Source organism: Miniopterus schreibersii, assembly GCF_964146895.1.
Source record: "Miniopterus schreibersii genome assembly, chromosome: X".
In the NCBI taxonomy this organism is placed as follows: Eukaryota; Metazoa; Chordata; class Mammalia; order Chiroptera; family Miniopteridae; genus Miniopterus; species Miniopterus schreibersii.
Window position 1 is genome coordinate 90,521,126 of NC_138104.1, and position 24,447 is coordinate 90,545,572.

Below are 24,447 nucleotides of genomic sequence, written 5' to 3' on the forward strand. Positions count from 1 at the left end.
GAAGTCAAGAGACCACAATTGGATATCAAGTTGAAGAACCATAACAGGAACGAGTAGACAAGCAGACACTGAAGGTCAGGGTGAAACAGTGGTTAAAACCCAGGCAGGTCAAAAGTAGCATCCAGGAAGCAGGACACCCAGAGAACTCAGAATAGCAGTGTGGGAAAGTCAGGAAAGCGAGCTCCAACACTATAAGGGAACTTGTTCTTTTTTTAAAAAAAATAAAATTAAAATGTTTTTATTGATTTCAGAGAGAGGAAGGGAGAGGGAGAGGGAGAGAGAAACATCAATGATGAGAGAGAGTCATTGATCCGCTGCCTCCTGCACGGCCCCTGCTGGGATCCATCCAGCAACCCCAGTGTGTGCCCTGACCAGGAATCCAACCTCAATGGCCTAGATTATAGGTCAATGCTCAACCACTGAGCACACCAGCAGGGTAGGGAACTTGTTCTTGATGGAAATCCAGGATCCGTCAGAAACTTCCTTGCCTTTCACCTGCCAGACACTAAACCAGTCTTATTCTGCCCATTAAATCAGGATGTAGGTATCCCTGAATTAGTTGAGAAGTACAGGACTGAAAATAAATAAATTAAAAACTCTCATAATAAGAGCAACAACACATTTATTCATTGCTTACCTATTTTATGTTAGTGTTTTATTTTGCTTTTTTGAATTGTCCTAAGAAAGGTATAGCAGCACCCTCCCTTTAAGAGAGAAAACAAGCATAATTGTCATTAACTGTACTTAGTGAATTTTTCAGAGCCCAATTAATATGCTAAAGGCTTCCCAGTTCCCACAACCATGTGTTGACCAGTGAAATCTTCATATTTTTAAAATTAGAAGATGGCTTAGGAAGCAATAAGCTCATGCCTGCCTGGTAGATTGAGCCAGAGTGAGGGTCATATGTTTAAGTCAATTTTCAGTGGAATACAATAAGAGCGATGCTTAATTTATGAAATTAAAGTATTTAGTCAGTCTCATTGAAAAGGCTCCTGATCAAAACTCCTGAGGCTTAGGGAGACAGGACAAAGACGGATATAAGCGTATACTGCAGGACTGAAACAAAGCAGCTGTTTGGTGGTGGCCTATATGTGAAGGCAGGAAAGCAAAGTGTAGCTAGGGAGAATATTCTCTGGTTTCCTGGGTAACAGGAGTCAAAGACTGCAAAGAATGGAGCTGAGAAAGGTACTTCCAGAGGAAAAGCAAGAAACATGCCACCACAGGAGATTCTCTGCAGGAAGGTAATAGCGCATGTTCAACATCTGTAACTGGGCAGGTATTCAACCAGAGGTGGGAAAGATGAACTGACCCGGGAGCCCTGACAAGTTCTTTTTGGAAATACATTTCCTCAGCAGGTAGACACAGTTACTTAACCAGCATTCCTTGCCTTGCATAATTGAATATTGATTGAAAAGATGCATTTAGTGCCTCTGAAATAAAATAGGTGGGTGCAGTATGCAGGCAAGGACTCAATAGTCAGGTCACAGAGCAGAGTTTCCTGTTGACAGATGAAGGGTCCGAAGCATCTCTCCGTCAATAACACCGGCCTGGCTGGTTCCTTCTGTAAGTCATCATTGTTATTCCAGACACTAGCTGCCCTAATAATCCTATCAAATTCACTTGAACTCAATTCAGTAGAAGAAAATTAAAAAGATTCATCCAATTTGATACTTGAAATACCTCCAAATGGGTAAAATGTGTTTTATTACTATTCTAAGCAGGGCTTCAGCAAAATGCTAGGTTGTTTGGGCCTTGAGACGACATTCCTTGGAGTTAATTACTACATAAAATAGTCATTTTATGACAAAAGCATAATGAGATAATCATAATTTCTAAAAATCAACAATTTAACCCTGGCAATTTGGATGGGCAGCACATCTGCAGATAGCTAAAGGAATAACATCATTAAAGGCATATACATTTTTTTAAGCGAAAAGGACTGTCCTGTCGATTTCCTGTTGGATGACACAACATAGCTTTGGCAGTGCTGCCTTGTGAAAGGTTGTTTACCACTTGGAAGAGGGCTTCCTATTAGGCATGTACTGAACTTGTTGCAATGTCACAGAACAGTGTCAGCTGTGTCGTTGCCAAAAATGACATCAATTCTCACCGCCACAAAGAGAGCCATTGTTAGGGGTACCATTAATGAGGCACTCACTTTTTTGTTCATCCACTTTTCCTCTACGGAGTAAGAGATCTAAGGCTTTCTAGTGGAATTATCTTTCCAGGGGATAAAAAAGCACTTTAAAAAATTTGAACCACAAAGGTTTTAAACAATACAAAAGTTTATGAAAAAATGACAACAGTGCATGCAATTGCAAAACTTCCACATAAAAATATATAGGCCAATAGAAATACATGCAAACACACAAATACACATTTACATATATATACACACATATGCATTGTTCTCACACTTACTACATGAACTGTTTTAACTCTCTAAAATTTTACACTGCATTTATGTTCCATTTTTTTATGTTTCACCATCTGATTTAAATGTTATATATGAACTATGGACACTCAGCAAAAATTTTCCTATCCTCCCTGCTGCTTAACAGTCATTGATAAAAACTGCCACTACTTAACAAATTATTTTTGAAAGAAAGCCAAAATGGCTATAGTTTTTGAGTAGCTTCTATATGCTAGGCTCTTTCATTACATATGTAAATGCTGCAATGTAATGCTTACAAGCTAGTTATCATTACCCTCTCACCCTACCCAGGAGGAAACTGAGATCGGAGAGATCACTAGAATAGACCAGAGCCACACAACAAGCAAGTGGCAAAACTGGGGCTCAAAATCTATTCTTTCTTATTTCAAACCTGTGCTCACTCTCTGCTCTCACTGGCCGCCCATTACCAGTGTGGAGGAGAGATTGTTCCATGAGGTGACTGCTGCCTGATCTTTGTGCTAGATCCAGCTAGATCCAGGCCAGAACAGAGATAGCTTCTCTTAAACTCCCTCAGAGACTGCTCGGCCCCTCCCCTCTGCCCTAGGCATGCTGGTTCCTGGAAGAAACACCCTGTCCTGGAAAATTATGTAAGGTGTTTTCCCCTTATCTGGGGTGGGCCATGTCCCAGTACCCTTACCCATCCTGCCCCTTCCCATAGAACCCCTTAGTGCCTGGCACCCTGCACAGAGGATATCTATATTGTCTTCCCACCATCCAAGGTGTGCCTCGTATGTAAGTCCCCTAAAAAACTCTTGATGTTATGCTGGAGTTGTCAATCTCTTTCTCCTGTCTCTCGGTCCCACAAAATTTTACATAACAACCACTAATATCCTATTTGAGTAATTCCAACACCAACAAAGAATTCCGATGAGGCATTAATAATTATAGCCTAGGAATTAACTGTTAAATGAGTAGCTCACCTGCAATTCCCCATAGTAGATACACAATGAAAAAGGCTAGAAGAAATAGAGGAAGGAAGGAAGGAAGGAAGGAAGGAAGGAAGGAAGGAAGGAAGGAAGGAAGGAAGGAAGGGAGGGAGGGAGGGAGGGAGGGAGGGAGGGAGGGAGGGAGGGAGGGAGGAAGGAAGGAAGGAAGGAAGGAAAGAAGGAAGGAAGGAAGGAAGGAAGAGGGAAAAGAGGAAGGGAGAGAAAAGGTGAGAAGTAAAGTACTTTCATTCACTAATTTATCAAATATTTATCGATTGCTAAGTATGCCTCAGTTTCTCATAGGAACTAGAGATACAATGGTTAGCAAAGTCACTCACTGTCTCGCATCTCACAGAGTTGGTACACGAGTGGGAGATTTTCATTAATCAAATAATAACACAATGAAATATAAAATCACAACTTTGTTAATGCTACCTAGCAGAGGTACATGGCACTACTGAAAGTGTGTAACAGGGTATTTGACATAGTGGGGGTGGGCAAGGAAGGTTGGCCTGAGGCTATAACAACAAAGAAAGAACCTTGCTAAATAGATGTTAACATGAAGGGGAGGGAAAGCATTCCAGACAATGGTAACCACATGTTTAAAAGCATGAGATTTACTGAGGGTTGAGAAGGACCACCAAGTATAAAGGGCTTAAAGCAGGTAGGTAGCCTGGATTGGGGAGTGTTGGATGGTGTATGTGGGGAGATAAAGTAGGAGAGGCGGTTGGTGCTAGGTCTTCTAAGATTATATTAAGGAGAACTGTATTTCTCCTAAGAACAAATGGAAGTCATTGAAGGTCACTGAAAAATCTGAAGTTCTTTGTAAATTGAATTAATTGTGAAAATATGGCATTCAGAGCAAAGTTAGTATATTATTGCAATTGTCCAGTAGAGGGCAGGAGCTTGGATTAGGGTGACAGCAGCGGAAATTTAGTGAAGCGAATAGAATTAAGAGATATTTAGGACACTGTAGCAATGGTTATGGTTATGGTTGTGGGTGTGGGTATGGGTACAGTTATGGTGACTGTGTGGTTAAGCGAACTGAGGGAGAGTAAGGTTTCAAGAATGACTCAGGTTTCTTGCTTGACTAACAAAACACAAGAGGCTAACACTCATTGAAGGCGAGAACAAAATAGGTTGAAGCTCACCGGGAGCTGCTCATGTGTTGTGACCTTGACTTTGGGTTTAATGTGCCTTTGAAACATTCAATATGAGGTATTGGTTAGGTAGTTGTTTGGCTATATGGTCTGGAGCTCAGAGGAGAGTTCTGGCTGGCGACAGGAATATAAGTAAGCCATATGGCAGTCATGAGAGCTGTTCACCAACTGTCCCCAGCTCTCTGTCCTCTGGGCACAAGGTAGGGTTGAACACAGGAACCTGGATTTATCAGTCAGGGGATCATCACAAACAGAAACCACTTTAACACTTCAACACAGAGACTTTAATACAGGGAATTGTTTATACAGATGTTGAAGCTGCTGAGAGGCCAAATAGAGGTTGGGGAACAAATGAGGGAGAGTCTATTATATCCTCAGAAGACAAAAGTCAGAGGGGAAGTCGTTTTACCCGACCCCAGAAGCCACTTGTGGGAGCTGAAGCCACATTGTGCCTGTGTTCTAGCAGCTGAAATCACACAGAAGTCCCTGCTGCTGAAGATGCCCTCCAAATCTGAGAGAGAGACAGAATGCAAAAATCTAGCTTCCCCATTCCTCAGGCCCTGCATTCTTCCATTACTGTCTCCCAAAGGCTGGAGCTACCTCAAAACCAGAGAGCAAGAAAGCAAGGGAAACGCAATCCTTTGCAAACCAGAGCAAGGTTGAGAAGGTTGCGGAATGGACACAGGGCAGAGGCAAAAGACAGGCACGGTGTGGTCATTCAGTAGCTCTGATCAGCATCTCAGTTGTGAGAGGAAGCAACATGGCGCTTGGGAACAGAACATTTCATTACCAATGGGAGGTTCTCTACCAACCATGGCCTGAGAGTGAGGACAATGTGGAGCAGAGGCCCCAGCAGGCCCAGAGGAAGGGTAGCATTTAACCTGAGTGAGAAATAGATCTTTTTTTTTCTTTTTTCTTTTAAGTCACTGAAATGTTTGGGATTTGGGAGTGTTTGCTACTTGCAGCATAACTTAGCCTATCCTGGGAGATATAAAAATTAGAGCTGGTAAGTGGGGTGATGCCCCCCTTAACTTTAGGGGGTTGGCTGGCAGTCACTGATGAAACTGATATTGAAAGCTAGAAGAATTATAATCTAAATTATGCAGTGGGAACATATTAGTTAAATCAGTTGTTAACCTTTTAATATGCAGATAATATTCCTTAGAACTATATAACTGTTTTCTATATATAATTCTTCGGTTTGCCATGTTTGCTACCCCATCTCACACTACTCTTTCTCTCAATTAACAGTAGGTATCATAGAACCTCTCACTCTATAGGTCCATGTCTGGTCCTCAGGTAGTAATTATCATACATTATCTAGAGATTTTGGACTCTTGGGTGGGATTTATGAATTCTCCTTTCAGAAATGAGTAAGTTTATTTTTGCTTTCAGGCCAAATAGTTGAAGAGCAGAAAAGCTAACTGTGGTGGTCACCAAATATTTTTAGTCTCATTTTGATGGAGTCATATTAGTTTTGTCCAAAGAGTCCAAAGTCGAAATGACGGGTGTTACTTCCACATGGGATCATGGAATAGCTGGTGTAAAAACTCTAGAACTTTCTTTCCCTATGAAACAGAGACCAGCAACATTTCAGATACAAGTTAGCCCATTAGTCTAGGTCTCACAGGAAACATAACATGAATAAGAAAAAGCCTGTATTGTTTTAACCCATTGAGATTTGGGGTTGTTCATTACGATTATAACCTACTTCATCCCGAATTATACAAGTGGTAATTAAAGCCAGGCATGTAAAGTGAATGGGACTGCCTAGAAAGCAAAGAGATTGTGTCCTAGGAGAATTCACCTTCAACAGAAGCAGAGAATGAAAAGAGAGGAGAAAACTTAGAAGAATTTGCTGCCTCAGAAGCACTCTAAGAAAGTGCTTAAAGGAAAGAATGATTGTGTCTGTTACTGCTAAGAAATCAGCTTTCAAAGATGAATGAAAACTTCCACTGCAGTTAGCTAGAGATGTTCTTGGTGATCTCAGCAAGATGTCTTTCATCAAATGGAAACAAAGGCCAAAATAGTATGGCGTGAGGATTGAGTGGGAGTTGGAGGAAGTGAGAGAATATGAGCAACTCCTTTGGAAAGCCTGGAGGAAGGAGAGATTGAGGGCAATGAGAGACAGCCCCAAAACAAGCATCTTCAAAAGACATTTTTTTCCAGACTCATGCCCAACACACTTCATTCTAATGGAATAAAGTATCATATAAACTACAACTATTTGGAATTCTAGTTGCTGAGGTGAAATAACTATCACTTTTAATGCAAAATCTAAAGCACCTTATATTTGTGATTCTCTAAAAAACCTGCTCTTTATTTGATGTTTTTCAATAAAGAGAAATACGTGCACCTGCAAGTTTACAGCTAAATTTAATTGCACGGGATACTTGCAGATTGTAGCATTATTACTTAGACCTTTCCATATGCTTGCATCATGATCAAATTGGTTCTATCAGAAAGAAATGTGTTTCTAGATAGAACACATAGTTTATATATGGAAAAGGCTGCACTGATCCCATGTTACAAAAAAAAATGTTACTATATAAAAGTATTTTTTAGTCTTTTCACTTTTATAATCCCAGTGACTAATGCAGTGCCTAGAATATCCATTACACACCCTGTCACTATTTTCTGATGACATCCTTTCAGTCAAAAAGTATAATTGCCAATGAGCTAATTAGTTACTGATGAAATAGCTAATTCCCAAAACTTCAGATGTCTTGTTCAAATAATTTTTTGCAGCCCTACAAAATAAAAGCCATTATCAAAATTAAAGATTCAGACTGAATGTACAGATTTTAAGTCCTAGTATGCCTCTGTGTACACATATGCATTTAAAGGCAGCAAGGGAAATACTTCAAATGAAAAACAACTTTTCATCAGATGCCTCAAATGTGCCAAATCAGTGTTAGGTGGATTATATATTTTAGCTCAGATCCTTTCAATACACTTAAGTGGTAAGTGTTATAATTCCTATTCTACACACAAATAAAGTGTACTAGTTGAAGTCCATACAGGTAGCAGGTGACCAAACCTGGACACTAACCAAGCCCCATATGCCACCAACAATGCTGCACAAAATATTGTGAATATTTTTCGTTACAAACGCAAGTATTCAACCTCCAGATTGGCAAGCGAACAGGCATAGTGTTTCATTCAGTTTTGTGAAAACTGTAGCATTTTTTAGGAGTATTTTACCTAGAGCTAGATGGTGGAGATTCCTTTTAGAGTCTGGCAAAGATTGTTATTAAGGCCTTGAAGTGGAACTTGATTATGTACCATTGGCAAAGAAACTCTACAATTGAAAAGTCTTATTTTCTAAAATGTATCACCTATTTATTTCAATGGGCCTTTTGAGTTCTCGCACAGTGGGTAAAATAACAATAGTGAAAATTATTTTAAACAATTTTTACAGTGAGATAAATTAATGAGGGTGGAAAATCCTTTATCTTTTTATTAATATTTATTCTTATCCTTCTATTACGTGCTTTCAAATTTACCATTTCCTGAGTGAATTTAAATGTGAGATGATTGATCTCACATCTGTATATAGGACATATTCCCAGATACTTATTTTCCTCCCATCCTAACTAACATCAAATAATAATTTAATCTAAAAATAGATCATGTCTACAATGTGGTTTACATCCTAGCTTTGTCAATAACTCTTTCTCACCATAGGCAGGATTATAAAAAATGTACAGATCATATTTTTCTAAAGAAGGCTAATGGAGACATTTCTTGTGAAATTCCAAAATTTGAAGTGCCCTCAAATGGTTGTACACTGTTATTGTTACATGGATAATATTCATTATCATTCATTCTGTAGAGATCATATGTAGATAGCCACAATTTTAAGCAACAACCAATAGGCACCTTGATAAGGGAGAAAGGAAAATGCTTTTAAAATTAGAAAATGTGGATTTCAAGTACTGATAACGTATAAATGTGATTGTTTTTGACAAGACATAGAGCCCCTCTAAGTTTTATTTCCCTATTTTCACAAATTAAATAATGATACCTAATTCAAGGAGTCATGATGAGAATAAAATGGAAAAAGCCCCTTGCAACCTGCAATGTCAACTTTGATAAATATGTGATGTATTATAACATGACAGATATTGTACAAACAAAGGGTAGTTCCTGTAATGGATAGTTGTTGCTATATTTTGTTGAAGTAGTTGTTTGCTGGCCAAAGAAAGCATTAATTTTTTTGTCCATGCTCAAACTGATGTTATTCTACAAAGTATGAAGTAAAAGTATAATAAAATCTCAGCTTTTCAAATAAATAAAGGAAATTCAAAGCACAAATCCAGAAAGAATTTAAATTTACTTTTGACATATACTAATAAACTTTAATACTGTTATGGTTATGAGTTCTGTAAATACACATTAATGTGGATGGCCTTGGAGGATATGGAGATTGATTCTGGAACAAAAAAGAAAAAGGTGTATGGTGTTTATAGGTACCAGAGGAATAGTTATGCTAGAATGAGAGGCATTAGAAGTTGAATTCAGTGAAGGGCCTATTTGACTTCAGTACCTCAAGATGAAGACACTTTGAAATACATGACTGTAAAACCTAAAAGGGAGTATTAATAATTACCTAAAAGCCCAGAAATAGCCCTGGTTGGTGTGGCTCAGTTGGTTGAGCACCATACCATGTACCAAAAGGCCACCGGTTCCATTCCTGGTCAAGGCACCTGCCCAGGTATCGAGTTCACTCCCTGGTGGCAACTGATAGATGTTTCTCTCTCACATCGATGTTTCTCTTTCTCTCTCTCCCTTCCACTCTCTCTAAAATCAATAAAAACATATTTTTAAAACCCACAAATAATACTGTTTCCTTGTAACTGTTTCCTTATAAATTATAAAAATTATTTCAAAGAAAATCATTTTATTATTTGAGAATATGGGATTCCAGCCTATGAACAGCTGTTTATAATTCACAGACTCCCGAATTCTGCAAACATAAATGCACAATGTAAATAAAAAGAAACATTATATTATTCTTTACTTACTCCAGCTTTGTCCATAATATCCTTTTCTGTCTCTGGCAAGGCCATTCATATAATAAAGAATGCAAAAGGGAGGGAGTTAACATGCAGAAAATATCCTCTAGTCAAAAGCATTCCTTAATGTTTAAAATGAGTAACTCTAGTTTTATTAGATAATTAAGGTGATCTAATTATATACTTAAAACGACAAATGAAGTAATATGTCCAATTTTCCTAAGGCTACTAAGGTCTTTATTAAAAGCTGAAAATAATTCTGATCACTTTCTACTAGAGTAAACTGCATTAATTTTTATGTTGTTGTCTGGAATGTTAGAATATATGGGTGTTATCTGGGACAAGGGGGAAGGTCCTGCAGCTAACCACATGTCTAGATGCATTTTCTTTTCCAAGTATTCACCTTGTATTTTTAGTGTGTCAATCCCAAATGATCAACAATATTTTCAGTTAAGCCTTGCTTAGAAATTTCACTGGAGAAAATTGCAAAGGGTTAGGAGTGAAATGCTGCCTCCTTGGGGGTCTAGAAGAAAGCTATAACAATTGGGTGAAAATCAATACTAATGGTTTCCTTCATTGTTTATCCTTAATTGAAACATAAAGTATTTATGTTTTAAATATCTGCAATACTCTTCTGAGATAAAACTTTAAATCATAAGGATGGCTTTTGTTTACTTTGATACAATATGTTATAGACTTATTGAGGATGTATGACCAAGGCACGGTTGATATATAGGTAAGAAACAACAGTGAGCAAGATTTGCCCAGCCCCTGATACCACAGAACTTTCAGGCCATAAAGAATCAGTTAGTCTGGTCAATTCAGTCCAAACAAATCAACTGGTGTAGGATAATTGAAGTTCACAAAGGAAAATGCACACTATACAAGAGAAGTCCCATTACTGTTAGTGTCAAGATCCCATTGAACCTATTCAGCTGCCAAATGCATTCCTTGAACTAATGCACATAAGCAGGTTCATTTGCATCTTAGTTTTATTTGTAAATAGCCATTCATACTTTAAAATAAAATTATATCAATGAAGAAAAATCTTAAGTAAGAAGAAGTTCTAAATCCTACTTTGTAAACATTCCCAAAGAAGAATTATGCAAATTAAAATGGAAAATGCTAGTGCTTAGAGTCACCTAAATGATGAGATTTCATGAAAAATAAGTTGCCAATGAATGTCAGAAAAACCACCATCTCCTGTGTACCAGTAAGAGAAGAAACAAAATGCTGCTGATTAGATTTTCAGATTAAATCCTGATCTGAGAAATGTTAAATGTTTACTTAGAATCAGTGAACTTTGGTAGTTTTTCGTTTGTGCACTCTCTTCATACAGAAAACCTAAAAGTTGATCCCAATATAAGCTCAAAAGTAAGTTCATTCAGTGATTCAAACTTAGCCTAGCTCCATAAATTAGAAAATTATTAAGCATTATTAATTTACGTATAAAATTCCAGAGAACAGACTATTGGTAAGTATAACCACAACTGTGTTATGACTTATTAATTCTTAAAAAAACATCAGCCTAAATAACTAAATGAAGCATGGTCATTGATGGGACTGACTGGTTAGCTAAAATATTCAAAAATAAATATGACTTAAGGAGATCAGCCTCACCAAAATGGCTACTGGGGTTTCACCACAGAAGTGAAGCAGTTACTGTTATAATTAAAGGAAGAAAGATTGTTGAGCCAGTCCTAGAAGTTGATTTTTGTCAAATGGTTACAGTATTATAAAAGTCAAATATTCCAACAGTACATTGTTTAGGTGGTAGAAAGGTAACTAGTTTGATATTTAAAATCATAACTTTCTTTATTCCAACCAGTTTGCCAGTCCTCCAAAGTAAAAAGCTCTGCTATTATCTGTGATTTTGTTTAGTTTAGTTTTGTTCCTCATTTTGGAGACAAGAAAAGAGCCTTTGGGGACCCATGAAATGTCTCATTTTAAAATGGTAACATAGTTAATAGTTATGCTTATCAATGTGAGATTAACTTAGAAATTAAATTAAAACCACAAATTTAAAACTTGCAGTTCTTTTCAAAGCTTAAGATTTAATCAGTATTAAATAATTAAAATCATCACAAAATTATTAAAACCCTACTAAAATCCTATGGAGTGTTAGATACATAGCTCATAGTGGAGCACCATAAAGTAAATAAAACATGATCCCTATCCTCAAGAATAATCCCAAATTTATGGACTGGTCAACAGCCACATATCTGGCATTACATACCATTTATACCAATAATTTGGCTTCTAAAAATTCACACACAAATAAAAGAAATCAGTTTGCTTGCTGTTTTCTGAGTAGACTAGGGAGTGTTAGAATTCAACTTAGTTTACAACAGAACAGTACAGACACAGTTGTAACACAATAAAAAAACATCAGGAATTTTACAGTATCTTAGAGCATAAATTGAGAAGAAGCAGTGCTATTTCTGTGCCTTGCAAGGTATTGGGAATATCTAACAGGATGAAGAATGTCCACAAATCAATCTACATATGACAACTTACCCTTTCATTTCTTCAAAGTCAGAAGGAATTAAGAAAGTGCTAAAAATCACTTTCATCACATAGTGGGTAGAATATTGTGAACACTGAATTTGGACGTAAATACGTGGAACGCATGACCCAGAGCTACCATTTATTGTGAAAATTCACTTAATTTTTCAAGTCTTAGTTGCCCCTAAAAAAAGGGTGACAATGAAATAAAATATTATATGCAAAAGTAGTTTTTAAATTATATAACGAATAGCAGGTACTGCTTTTCCATGAGTAAATATACTTGTCAATAAAGAAATCTACAAAGTCCTCAGGAGAGGGGTATATATTTTGTTTCTTTCTGCATTTTTTCGGCCTTAAAGGAGTTGTCATCCTGTGGTAGACAGAACAATGGCCCCTGAATCGCCCATGTCCAAATCCCCATAAACTATGAATGTGTTACCTTCCATGGCAAGAAGGACTTGAAAGGTGTAATTAATTTATGAATTTGAGGTTATCCTAGATTATCTGGGTGAGCTCACAAGGGTCATTATATGTAAAAAAGGGAGGCAAGAGAAGTAGAGAAGTAGATGTGAGGATGGAAGCAGAAGTCAGTGATGTGTTTGCTGGCTTTGAAGATGGAAGGCGGGGTACAAGCCAAAGAATGTGGGTGACTTCTAGAAGCTGGAAAGGACATAGATTCTTCCCTAGAGCTTCCAGAAAAAAATGCAGCCTTACCAACACCTTGACTTTAACTCAGTGAGACTTGTGTCATACTTCTGCCTTCTGGAACAGTCAAATAATAAATTTGTGTTATTTTACCCCATTAGTCAGGGGATAATTTGTTACAGCAGCCCTAGGTAACTAATACACATGTCAAGGAAAAGTGCCCAGTCGGATTCTAGCCCACTGGGCTGTAACCACAGAGCTGTGTGATTTTAAGCCAGTCTCTCCCTATTTCAACTACGGATGTGGGATTAAGGTGATCTCTTAAGGCTCCTCCATCTGAAAAATACTATAATTAAACACACTAAATTCTTCTTTCTTTCTATTTTCCCATCTTTCATGCTTCCTCCCCTCCTTGGATTAAAAAAGCTATTTCCCCTCTTGTATTTTATGCTTTAGGGAGAAGGTAATTCCTTGGGCTAGCTGGTCTGGTAGAAGCTGCTGAGGAATAATGAGGCCCACTTACCCTGACAAGCCATGTCAGCTGCTTTCCTTCACTGACAGTAAGTAGGGAGCTTCTCTTGCCCACTCCAATTTTCCCTGAGTCTATTTTCCAGACTTCAAAATACACAGGCAGAAGTTACACAGAAATCCAATATGAACTCAAGGTCCCTAGACAGTAGTTAGTTTCCTGGGCAATTATATGTAAAAATGTCCTCATCAAGATGATTCCTTTAAAGATTGTCTTCAGCACTAGATTTTAAAAATTCATGATTTGTCATCCCCAATTATAAGCAGGGAATTTATAAATATCTGTGGTTTCTATGGATAAGGCCACTCACTCACAGTACATTTGACCTCAAACCAGAAGGGTCAACTAAACTATATATAACAATAGCTGCAGCTAAAAAGTATATTTGCACTTTTTTCACTGCTAAATTATAACAATTTTAACAAGAGTCTCGAATTCCATGAAGGAGATGCCTGGAGTGTGAAGAACTTAATTTCTTAAACATCAGACTTTGTCACAATAACAAACTGGGGGATTATTCAATATTTAAAAATAATACCTTGAAGTTTTTATTTTCAAATAGTAAGGAAACATTATATTGCCATACAAGTACTCATACCTTTATGAAAAAAAGCTGCAAAATTTCTACAGTTAGGGTGACCCAGCAATTCCACTGTAAGGTATTTATCCAAAAAAATGGAAAACAAGTATTTGGATAATTGTACATTAATGTTCATAACATCACTATTCACAATAGACAAAAAGTGGAAACTTAAATGTCTGTCAACAAATGAGTGGATAAACAAAATATGGAATACCTATATAATGGAATATTATTCAACCATAAAGTTACAACATGGATGAACCTCAAAAACATGCTAAGTAAAATAATCCAGGGACAAAAAGTCATGTATTGTATGATTTAACATATAAAATCCAGAATAAGTAAATCCATAGAGACTGAAAGCAGATTAGTAGTTACTAGGGACTAGGGGGAGGGAAATGGGGAATGACTTAATGCATACAGGTTTTCCTTTTGGGGTGATGAAAATATTTTGGAACTAAAGTTGATGGTTGCATAACACTGCAACTGTTCTAAATGACACTAAATTGTACATTTTTAAATGGTTAATTTTATATAATGTGAATTTCACTTCAATTTTAAAACAAAGTTCTACGGTTAGACAGAACTGAATTCCCTTTTGGCCCTGCCACTTATAATGTGGCCTTTGGCAAGCGACTTAAACTCTCCAACATGAAGACTAATGGAGAGAAACCTCATTTAATTCGGAGTTGGGAAGACCAGTATGGGTAACTCTCATACTCTACCACTCATCCTCAGTTACTCCAAACAGAAAGAGAGTACTTTACGTCTCCAAAAGGATTTTTCCTTTATACTACTGCAGCAGAAAGGAGGAGGGTCTTCTCTCCAACAATCATTTCAGCCAATGAAAGATCATTACAACTCAGCTAATGAAAAACCTCTACATTTTGAACTCCCAAATTCCTCCAATGAATTCTTTGTTTACATCAGTCCCTCTGAACTTCCCTTTCCTTTATTAAAAAAAAAAAAAAAATTTACTCTCTTTTGTTCTTTGGACTGGTGTGTAGTTCACCAGTAGACCATACCCCAAATTGAAATTCTTTGTTGTTCCCAAATGAACTTTTTTTGCTGAAAAAATATCTGGCTATTTGTTTAAGGTCCACACCACTCAACTTTCAGGGTTAAAGTGAATGTTAAATGAAATACTGTATTTACAGTATCTGATGCATAGCAGATTATTAGAAAAATAAAACTTCCCTTCTCTGTACCTTTTCTCCCCCTCTACAGACTATTGAAAATTTAGAATACCAATTTATAAACATAAATAAGCAGTAGGCAAAATTTTAAAAATTACATTGCTATACAACTTCAAGAAATGAATCTTAAGGAAATAAGCAGGTGAAAGGATAATTTTTGAATCTTTGAAAGTTTGCTTCACACACATTCTCATAAATATTATACACATCTCCATGTTGTTGATGCCAGAGAGAAAACATGAAAACCAGATGTTCATCAATAAGACATTGGTTCAGTAAATTAAGACACTTCAGTTCAATAGACTACTTTGTAGCCATTCTAATCAGGATTTGTATTTGTATTTGTATTTGTATTTGTAGATTTGTATTTAATTACACTGAAAAATATCTATACCATAAAATAAGGGAAGAGAAGACAGTTTCCAAATTTTACATATCACATTAAAAAAAAAAACAGAAAAAAGGTTGTAAGAATATACACAATGTATACAACTTTAAATGCTGGTATTAAGAATGACATTTATAATACCTTTATAATAAGAAAGTCAATAAAAACATACCCAATTTAAAAAAAAACGGAATGAAGAAATTTTAATAGCATGCCTTCCTCATTATCAAACACTATATAAAATTGTTTGACTGATAAATGTACTTCCCTGTTTTTACGATGTATAGGATTTTATAATTCTTGTAGAGCAGAATTTTCCTTTGTAAGAAATAAATTTACCATTTATTAGCACTGTGACTTGTGAAAAAATTGCTTTACCTCTGCACATCAGAATCTCAAAAGGCTGAGTTATATAACTGGTATAGGAATATCAGTCTGTCACTGTGTGTAGGAGAAAAAGAAGGAGGGTCAGGATCTGGGTCCTTAGGCCTGGCAAATGTGAATAAAATCCTCTAAAATCTTCACTAGCTCTCAAGAAAAGCCACAATAATGAACTGAGTGTTCTTGATATGCACACAGAAGATTAAAAAAATCTTGCATATTGCAGAACATCTATGTGAACTTCTTTTTTCCTTTATATTGAATGTATTGGGGTGACACTTAACAAACTGATATAGGTTTTGAGTCTACAATTCCACAACACATCATCTGTACACTGTATTGTGTGTTCATTGTCAAAGGTCAGGTCTCCTTCCATTACCATTTATCCCCCACCTGTCAGAATGGCTATCATCAATAAATCAACAAACAACAAGTGCTGGTGAGGGTGTGGAAGAAGGGAGCCCTTGTGCACTGTTGGGAATGAAGATTGGTGCAGCCACTGTGGAAAGCAGTGTGGAGTTACCTCAAAAAATTAAAAATAGAACTGCCTTATGACCCAGCAATCCCACTTCTGGGAATTTATCCAAAGAAACCTGAAACACTAATTCAAAAGAATATATGCACCTCTATGCTCATTGTAGCATTATTTACAATAGCCAAGATCTGGAAACAGCTCAAGTGTCCATCAGTAGATGAGTGAATAAAAAAGAACTGGTAAATTTACACAATGGAATACTACTCAGCCATAAAAAAGAAGAAAATCTTACCCTTTGCTAAACCATGGGTGGACCTGGAGAGCATTGTTCTAAGTGAAATAAGCCAGTCAGAGAAAGACAAGTACCATATGATTTCACTCATATGTGGAATCTAATGAACTAATAAGTCAAACAGACACAGATTCATGGATAGAGAGTAGGCTGACAACTGTAGGAAGGGGGGTGAGAGGGAGGGTGACAGGTAGAGAGATTGAGCAAAAAAGAAAAAAAGAGAAAATTCTCATGGACACAAACAATAATGTGGTGACTGCTGGGGGAGGGGGACTGGGGAGGTCCATATGAACTTTTTGTAAAATAATTTATCTTTGTTGTTGAAAGTATTACAGGTTTCCCACTTTTTCCCCCAACCACCTTGCTCCCATTCCCTTCCCAGGCCTTCACCCTACCACTGACTGTGTCCATGGGTTATGCATATATGCATATAACTTATTTGGTTAATCTCTTCCCACCCTCCACCCCCTTCCCCCTTCTCTCTGAAATATGACACTCTGTTGCATGAGTCACTGTCTCTGGATCTATTAGTTTGACAGATTCTTTTGTTCATTAGCTTCTTCTTAAAGAAGACCCTTCAACATTTCCTGTAGTGCTGGTCGGGTGGTGATGAACTCCTTTAGCTTTTCCTTGTCTGAGAAGCTCTTTATCTGACCTTCAGTTCTAAAAGATAGCTTTGCTGGGTAGAGCAATCTTGGTTGTAGGTTCTTTGAGTATTTCTTGCCACTCCCTTCTGGCCTGCAAGGTTTCTGTTGAGAAATCAGCTGACAGTCGTATGGGGGCTCCCTTGTAGGTAACTAATTGCTTTTCTCTTGCTGCTTTTAAGATTCTCTCTTTGTCTTTAACCTTTGGCATTTTAATTATGATGTGTCTTGCTGTGGGCCTCTTTGGGTTCCTCTTGTTTGGGACTCTCTGTGCTTCCTGGACTTGTAATTCTATTTCCTTCCCCAGGTAGGGGAAGTTTTCTGTCATTTTTTCAAATTGGTTTTCAATTTCTTGCTCTCATTGTTCAACTCCTGGCACCCCAATAATACGAATGTTGGGCTGAAGTTGTCCCAGAGACTCCTTACACTACCTTCATATTTCTGGATTCTTTTTTCTTTTCACTATTCTGGTTGGGTGTTTTTTGTTTCCTCATGTTCCAAATTGCTGATTTGATTCTCAGCATCCTTTACTCTATTGATGATTCCCTGTAAATTATTCTTCACTTCAGTTCATGTAGCCTTCATTTCAAATTGGTACTTTATTGTGTGATTGATGATCTCACTAGTTTCCTTAATAATCTTACAAAGATCCTTGAGCATCCTTATAACCATTATTCTGAACTCTGTATCTGTAAGCTTGCTTGGATCTATTTCATTTAGTTCCTCTTCTAGAGATTTCTTCTGTTCTTTCCTTTGTCACATGTTTCTTTGCCTCCACATTTTGGCTGCTACCAGGTGTTTGTTTCTATGCATTAGGTAGAGCTGCTCTGTCTCCTGGAATTTGTAGAGTGGCTTTATGTAGTAGGTGTCCTATAGGGCCCAGGGGCTCAGCCTCCCCAGTCACCTGAGCTGGGCCTTCTAAGTGCTCCCCTGTGTGGGTTGTGTGCACTGTCCTGTTGTAGTTGAGCCTTGGTTGCTGTTGGCATCACTGGGAGGAATTGACCCCCAGGCCAATCGGCTGTGAGGACCAGCTACAGCTACAGCTAAAGAGATGCTGTGCTGGAGACACCCCTATGGAGCAGGGTTTACTTCAGTGGGGCTTTGGTGTTCACCAAGTGCGCCCCTTGAGTGTGTCACTAGTGGATGTGGTAGGGTTGTCATCCAGCGTGGTCGAGTCTGACCCCCAGGTGCACTGTCTCTGGGGCCTCCCAGGAGGTGCAAGGTCAGCCTGTGACAGGGCCTTGCCCAGGGCCACCCAGCATGAGCTACACAGCAAACCATAGTTGGCTGCTCCTTGTGCTGGGCTTGGAGGTGCCCAGGAGAGGCCAAGCTATGAGCCAGTGCAGCTGCCGCCAGTGCCAGGCCTGGGGCCACTTATCAAGTCGTATGGGGCCCGTTGCTGCTTGTTTGAGAGATTTTAGGAAAGTCCTAAGCATGAGGCTCGAGAGGCCACTTGCACAGAAAAGCCCCTGGAAATGGCCTGGATGAGCTGCAGGTGGGAGGGGCGGGGCCTCCGGGAGTCACGGGGCGGGGCCAAAGGTGAGAGTCAGGTGCTGGCGACTCAAACATGGTGCCTGCCTGCCGGCTGTGCGGGGAGGACTTGCCACAGGAGCCATGGCCTCCGCCAGCCCTTCTGCCTGGGAGGAAGCCGCCCTCCGCCTCTCGCCCGGATCTCAGGCAGGTTAGTTCCCCCCCGAGTGTCCCGGGTCCCTTCAGGCCGCTGCCCGGCGCTGGGCTCAGAGGGAGCGTCCGAGTGAGTCCGCGCGCGGCCCTTTGAGAGGAGCTGCCGGGGCTCCCGCAGCCTCCGCGACCCTCAGGGACAGTCCCCGCTGGTTTCACAGCCCGAAGTTGTGGGACTTCTCTCCCCGGCCCTGGAGCCCTGGGCTGGGGGCCTAGTGTGGGGTGGGGACCCCTCGCTCCTCCAGGAAACCCCCACCGCCGAGATTCCCTCTCGGGTTTACCCGGGCACCGGGTGTGGGCCCGCGGCCGCATCCCTGGGATCCAGCCCCGACCCGCCGGCGTCTCCGCCGTTCCTACCGTCTCAGTGCTGCTTCACTTCCCTCCATGTAGGGCTTCTGTTCAGCCAGATCTCAGGAGGCTCTGAGCGATGGCGGTTCTGTATTTTAGTTGTGATTATGATGTGGTTGCAGGAGGCCGAGGGGACCGTGGGTCCCTGTGCCGCCATCTTGTTGTAAATCCGCATGTGAACTTTTTTCTTAATTAAATTTATTGGGGCAGCACTACTCAATAGGGTCAGATAGGTTTCAAGTGTAGTTTTCTATGATACAAGATCTGCATACTGCACTGTGTGTCCACCAGCCAAAGTCAAATAATCTTCCTTCTCCATATATTAAGACCCCTTTCACTACCCCTCACCCCCTTCCCTCTGGCAACCCCCACACTGCTGTTTGTGTCCACAAGTTCGTTTTATATCCCACATATGAGTGAAATCACATGGTTCTTGGCTCTCTCTGCCTGACTTATTTCACTTGGCATGATATCCTCAAGGCCCATCCATGTTGTGGCAAATGGCAGCATTTCCTCCTTTCTTATGGCTGAGCAGTATCCATTGTGTCCATGCCCCACATCTTCTCTACCCAGTCCTCTATCGCAGGGCACTTTGGTTGTCTCCATGTCTTGGCCACCATGAATAATGCTGCAATGAACACAGGGGTGCATATATCTTTGAGAATACATGTTTTTGAGTTTTTGGGGTATATACCCAGGAGAGGGATTGCTGGGTCGTATGGTAGCTCTGTTCTTAATTTTTTGAGGAATCACCAGACTGCTTTCCATAGTGGCTGCACCAGTCTGCATTCCCACGAGCAGTGAATGAGGGTTCTGTTTTCTCCACAACCCCTCCAACATCTGTTATTCCACATGAACTTTTAAACCATCTCCTTCCCTGGGTGTTTGTGTTGAAGCTGACATCCTCTAAAAGACCAGGAAAGTGTATAGAGATAAATGCAGATATGAATTCTTCCTAATGTAAAATCCTGATTTTTTGGTATTTTTAAAGAATGAAAGGATGCTTTCAAATGATTTTAGCAACTAAATTTAGAAGATGGAGCATTGAAATTAAAATGTAGTGGATTAATAATTATGTTAGATAAAAATTAAATTAAGTGTGGTGGGGCCATTATCACTTAAGGTATTTCAGCAGTCAAAAATTCTCATTAACAATCATGAAGGTAAATTGTAATTGATCCCTCCTACCAAAGTACAGTGTTTAATAATGATAATGATTCAGAAAGTAGTGGCACACGACACCAAGTCAGCTACACTCATGCAAGTGATGATGGAATGTAGTTACCATAATTAACCAATTAAATTTTCATAAAGCTTTGGGACTTGCAGCTGCCCAGAGACATATCCTGTACCATAAAGAGCTAATCAAGACAATCTAAGCCCATTGTGTGTATATTTGTCCTTATATGGTTTCTAATTATTATTTTTGTATATGGCTGTTGTCCTCAACAACAGGTCCCCTTCTTTATATTTCTACCTGACACTGCCTTCCACATCCTGCTCCTCTATTCTCCACAATACTTAGCAAAATGCTGGACATCTAGTGGATGTTCAAATATATGCATTAGCTTTGGTTAAAATGGTGGACAATATAAGCAGCAAATAGGTCTTGTAATTCAGCTTGTCTCTCAGCCTAACAGCAATACCTATTTACCCCAACCCACTGGGGCTTGGCAAACACACACAGAATGTCAGACATGCCCAAGCAACCATGACATGGCCTGTTAGAGAAGTAGTGAAGGTTAAAAAAGATTCTTTGAGGATGGCCTGAAATGTACCTTTGAATATTATCATGGAACTTGTTAAGATTAGCTGCAATAAACAGTGTAGGCCACAGAAAGAATATATGCAACGATCCATTTTAAGCATTTAAATCCCAAAAGTATAAAAGGAAGAAACAACAAGAAGACAACTTGTTAATGCTGCTAGTGTAGGTAAAGGATTATCTTGAACAAACAATGGCATATATTATGGTTGGGTGTCTAATTTCAGCCACACCCCACTTATACCCACTACAAAAAAACTATGTCCATCTTCCCATCACTTTCAATAATTCCTTATGAATTTTCCTATATATACCAACCAGGCTATTTTTAAAATATATTTTCTGTGCATTAAAATGAAAATGAGGAAAGGTTTTATTTCTGACCTATTTTAAACCCATGTTGCCAGTTTTGGGGAGGAAGAAAATGTTCCACTACCATTCTACGGTTGTTACACCTGGTCTAATAATTAAATTGAATGAATAGGTTAACAAGGGAAAATAATCATGTTTCATTACATAAGCACATATGGGAACCCCCACACATGAGAGGTTCAGAGACAGAAAGGGAAAATGAGGTATATATGGCATTCTGAGTTGAGGAGGAGGTAAGGCACCTGAGGCTTTAGAATAAGGAAGGAAGATCATTTCTAGGATGATAACAAGAGCAGGTATTCAGTAATTAGAAGTTTGCCCTGTACTTTAGATAGGTCGTAAAAGGTTATCTCTGGTGATAACTTTTATTATGGGCCAGGTCCTTAATTTAATTTTTTTAAGGGACAGGTAAAAGTTTCTCGTGAACCTGCAGGGTCTTGATTGCCTATACCTCAAAGTAAGCTACATGCCAAAGTAGCACATCTTGGCGAGGCCTGTTCTGAAATCCCTTCACCAGACACAGACTCAGGAATTTAAATGTATAAAATGTGCATACATGGTGTAAAAAACAGAGCTGAATTTTTTTAATGTTCACTGAGTTAATTTTGGCCTAAAAATCAAAATTTTAATAAATCATGCATACTGCACAAACTTACAAGTATTCTCCAACTCTAAAAAGGCTTGAGTTTTGAATTTCTCTTTTTTTCAAGCTATTAAAAAGTTTTCTCTGCCCGGCCGGGTGTGGCTCAGTGGTTAAAGCATCGACCTAGGAACCAGGTGATCAGGGTTCGATTCCCGGTCAGGGCACATGCCCGGGCTGCGGGCTGCAGCCGATCAATGACTCTAGTCTCATCATTGATGTTTTTATCTCTCTCTCTCCCTCTCCTTTCCTCTCTCTGAAATCAATAAAGATATATTTAAAAAGTTTTCTCTGACCCAAGAAAAAAGTGAAATTCTAAAGTGGTTATTTTTTTCCGAAATAAATATATCTCCAACAGGACCATATTTTCCCAAGCCAAAATTAGGACACATAGCTTGAAATGTAGGTAGATAATTCAGACTATTTGAAAATCAGGTCAGTTAAAACAAATCTAGGCTAAATGGTTATTGCACTTATTTTAACTTAGGTAACAAAAACCATTGATATATAAAATACTCCTCCCTCAAAATATGTTGTTGGCAAAAAGTCAATAATGCACAAAAGAACCATGATAGCTGTTTTCATCACTATGTCCACAGAATCTATCTCCATACCTGACAGATAGTAGGCATTTATATTGGTTTTTTTGAGTGAATGTGAAGGGAGGGGAGTGTGTGCATATGTGTGTGTGTGTGTGTGTGTGTGTGTGTGTGTGTGTGTGTGTGAGAGAGACAGAGACAGAGACAGAGACAGAGACAGAAAGAATGAGAGCAACTTTTTTCCCATAACAAAAAGAAAAGAAGTACCTTGGTCAAAAGAAGACATTTAAATGTTATTTTTTAATCTTACTGAGCCCCTAATAATGAAGCAAGTAGATTCAATGGAAAAGAAGAAGGGTGCAGCAGGAAACAACAGAGGCCGTGGGCACAGGAAGAGCCCACAGCCTCCCCACCCTTCCCATAACACTTGACCCAGGTATCCCCCTGGCTTGCCTCCCTGCCATGACCCACAAGGAAGCAGCCTTTGATGACACAATAGAAGAATGTATAATCAGTGAAGAGTACACACTATGGAAAAAGAACACCTCTTTTCTTTACCATTTGGTGATGCCCATGCTCTAGACTGGCCCAGCCAAACTGCACAGAGGCTTCCAGATGTAACCAGACCAGAAGAAAAAAATTTCAACATTCATGGACTTGCCCTGGAGACATACCCTTTGGATGACCAAAACCATAACAGCCAGTGTGCGGTTCCCTAAATATGATGCTTCACACTACAACAGTGAGAAAGGAGAATTTAGAGCTTTTGACTCTGTTAGTTGAAAAATTGATATAGGAATCAAGATCAACCATGAAGGAGAAGTGAACAAGACACTTTATATGCCACAGAACCCTTGCATCATTGCAACAAAGACTCCATCCAGTGATGTTCTTGTTTTTGACTATACAAAACAACCTTCTAAACCAGATCCTTCTGAAATGTACAACCCAGACCTGCATCTCCATTTACATCAGGTAGAAGGCTATGGACTTTCTTGGAACCCAAATCTCAGTGGGAACATAATGCTTCAGATGACCATACCATCTGCCGGTGGAACATCAGTGCTGTTCCAAAGTAAGGAAAAGTTGTAGATGTGAAGACCATCTTTACAGGGCATGCAGCAGTAGCAGACAATGTTTCCTGGGAACTGCTCCATGAATCTCTGTTTGGGTCAGTTGCTGATGATCAGAAACTTATCATCTGGGATACTCGTTCAAACAATACTTCTAAACAAAGCCACTCAGTTAATGCTCACCTGCTGAAGTGAACTGTTTTTCTTTTTTCTTTTCTTTTCCCTTTTCTCCCTCCCCTCTCCTCTCCTCCCCCTCCTCTCCCCCTCCCCTCCTCCCCTCCCCTCCTCTCCCCCTCCCCTCCTCTCCCCTCCTCTCCCCCACCCCTCCCCTCCCCTCCCCTCTCTTCTCCTTTCTCTCTTTATTTTTGTTCTTAATCCTCACTTGAGGATACTTTTTCCATTGATTTTTTTTTTAATCTTCACCTTGACTGTATTTTTTCATTGCTTTTCAGAGAAAGTGGAAGGGAGAGAGAGAGAAACATAAATATGAAAGAGACACATCGATTGGTTGCCTCCCATACTTGGGCAGACTGGAGCCGGGGATCAAGCTTGCAACTGAGGTACATGCCTTTGGCTGGAATCAAACCAGGGACCCACTAGTCTGCAGGCCAATGCTCCAAACACTGAGCCAAACTGGACAGGGCCATTGATTATTTTTTAGAAAGAGTGGGAGGGAGGAAGGGGGGGAGAGAGAAACATCAATGTAACAGAAACACATCGCTTGGTTGTAGTAAGACTGGCAGGTTGCAGTAACTGTTGTACTGCCGCTAGAAAGTGGGGGGTTGATATGAGGAGCATGACCCAGAGTCAAAAAACTGAAGTTAAATAGG

At 39.2% G+C, this 24,447-nt stretch overlaps 1 protein-coding gene and 1 pseudogene across 2 annotated transcripts in view; one reads left to right on the plus strand and one right to left on the minus strand.

Moving 5' to 3' along the window:
• The window catches only part of IL1RAPL1 (interleukin 1 receptor accessory protein like 1), a 1,172,201-nt gene that overhangs the window by 1,057,392 nt on the left and 90,362 nt on the right, over positions 1 to 24,447 (minus strand). The window lies entirely within an intron of this gene.
• Positions 23,007 to 23,820, plus strand: LOC308551205 (histone-binding protein RBBP4 pseudogene; annotated as a pseudogene). The gene has a single exon. The product of its transcript is annotated as a histone-binding protein RBBP4 pseudogene (transcript).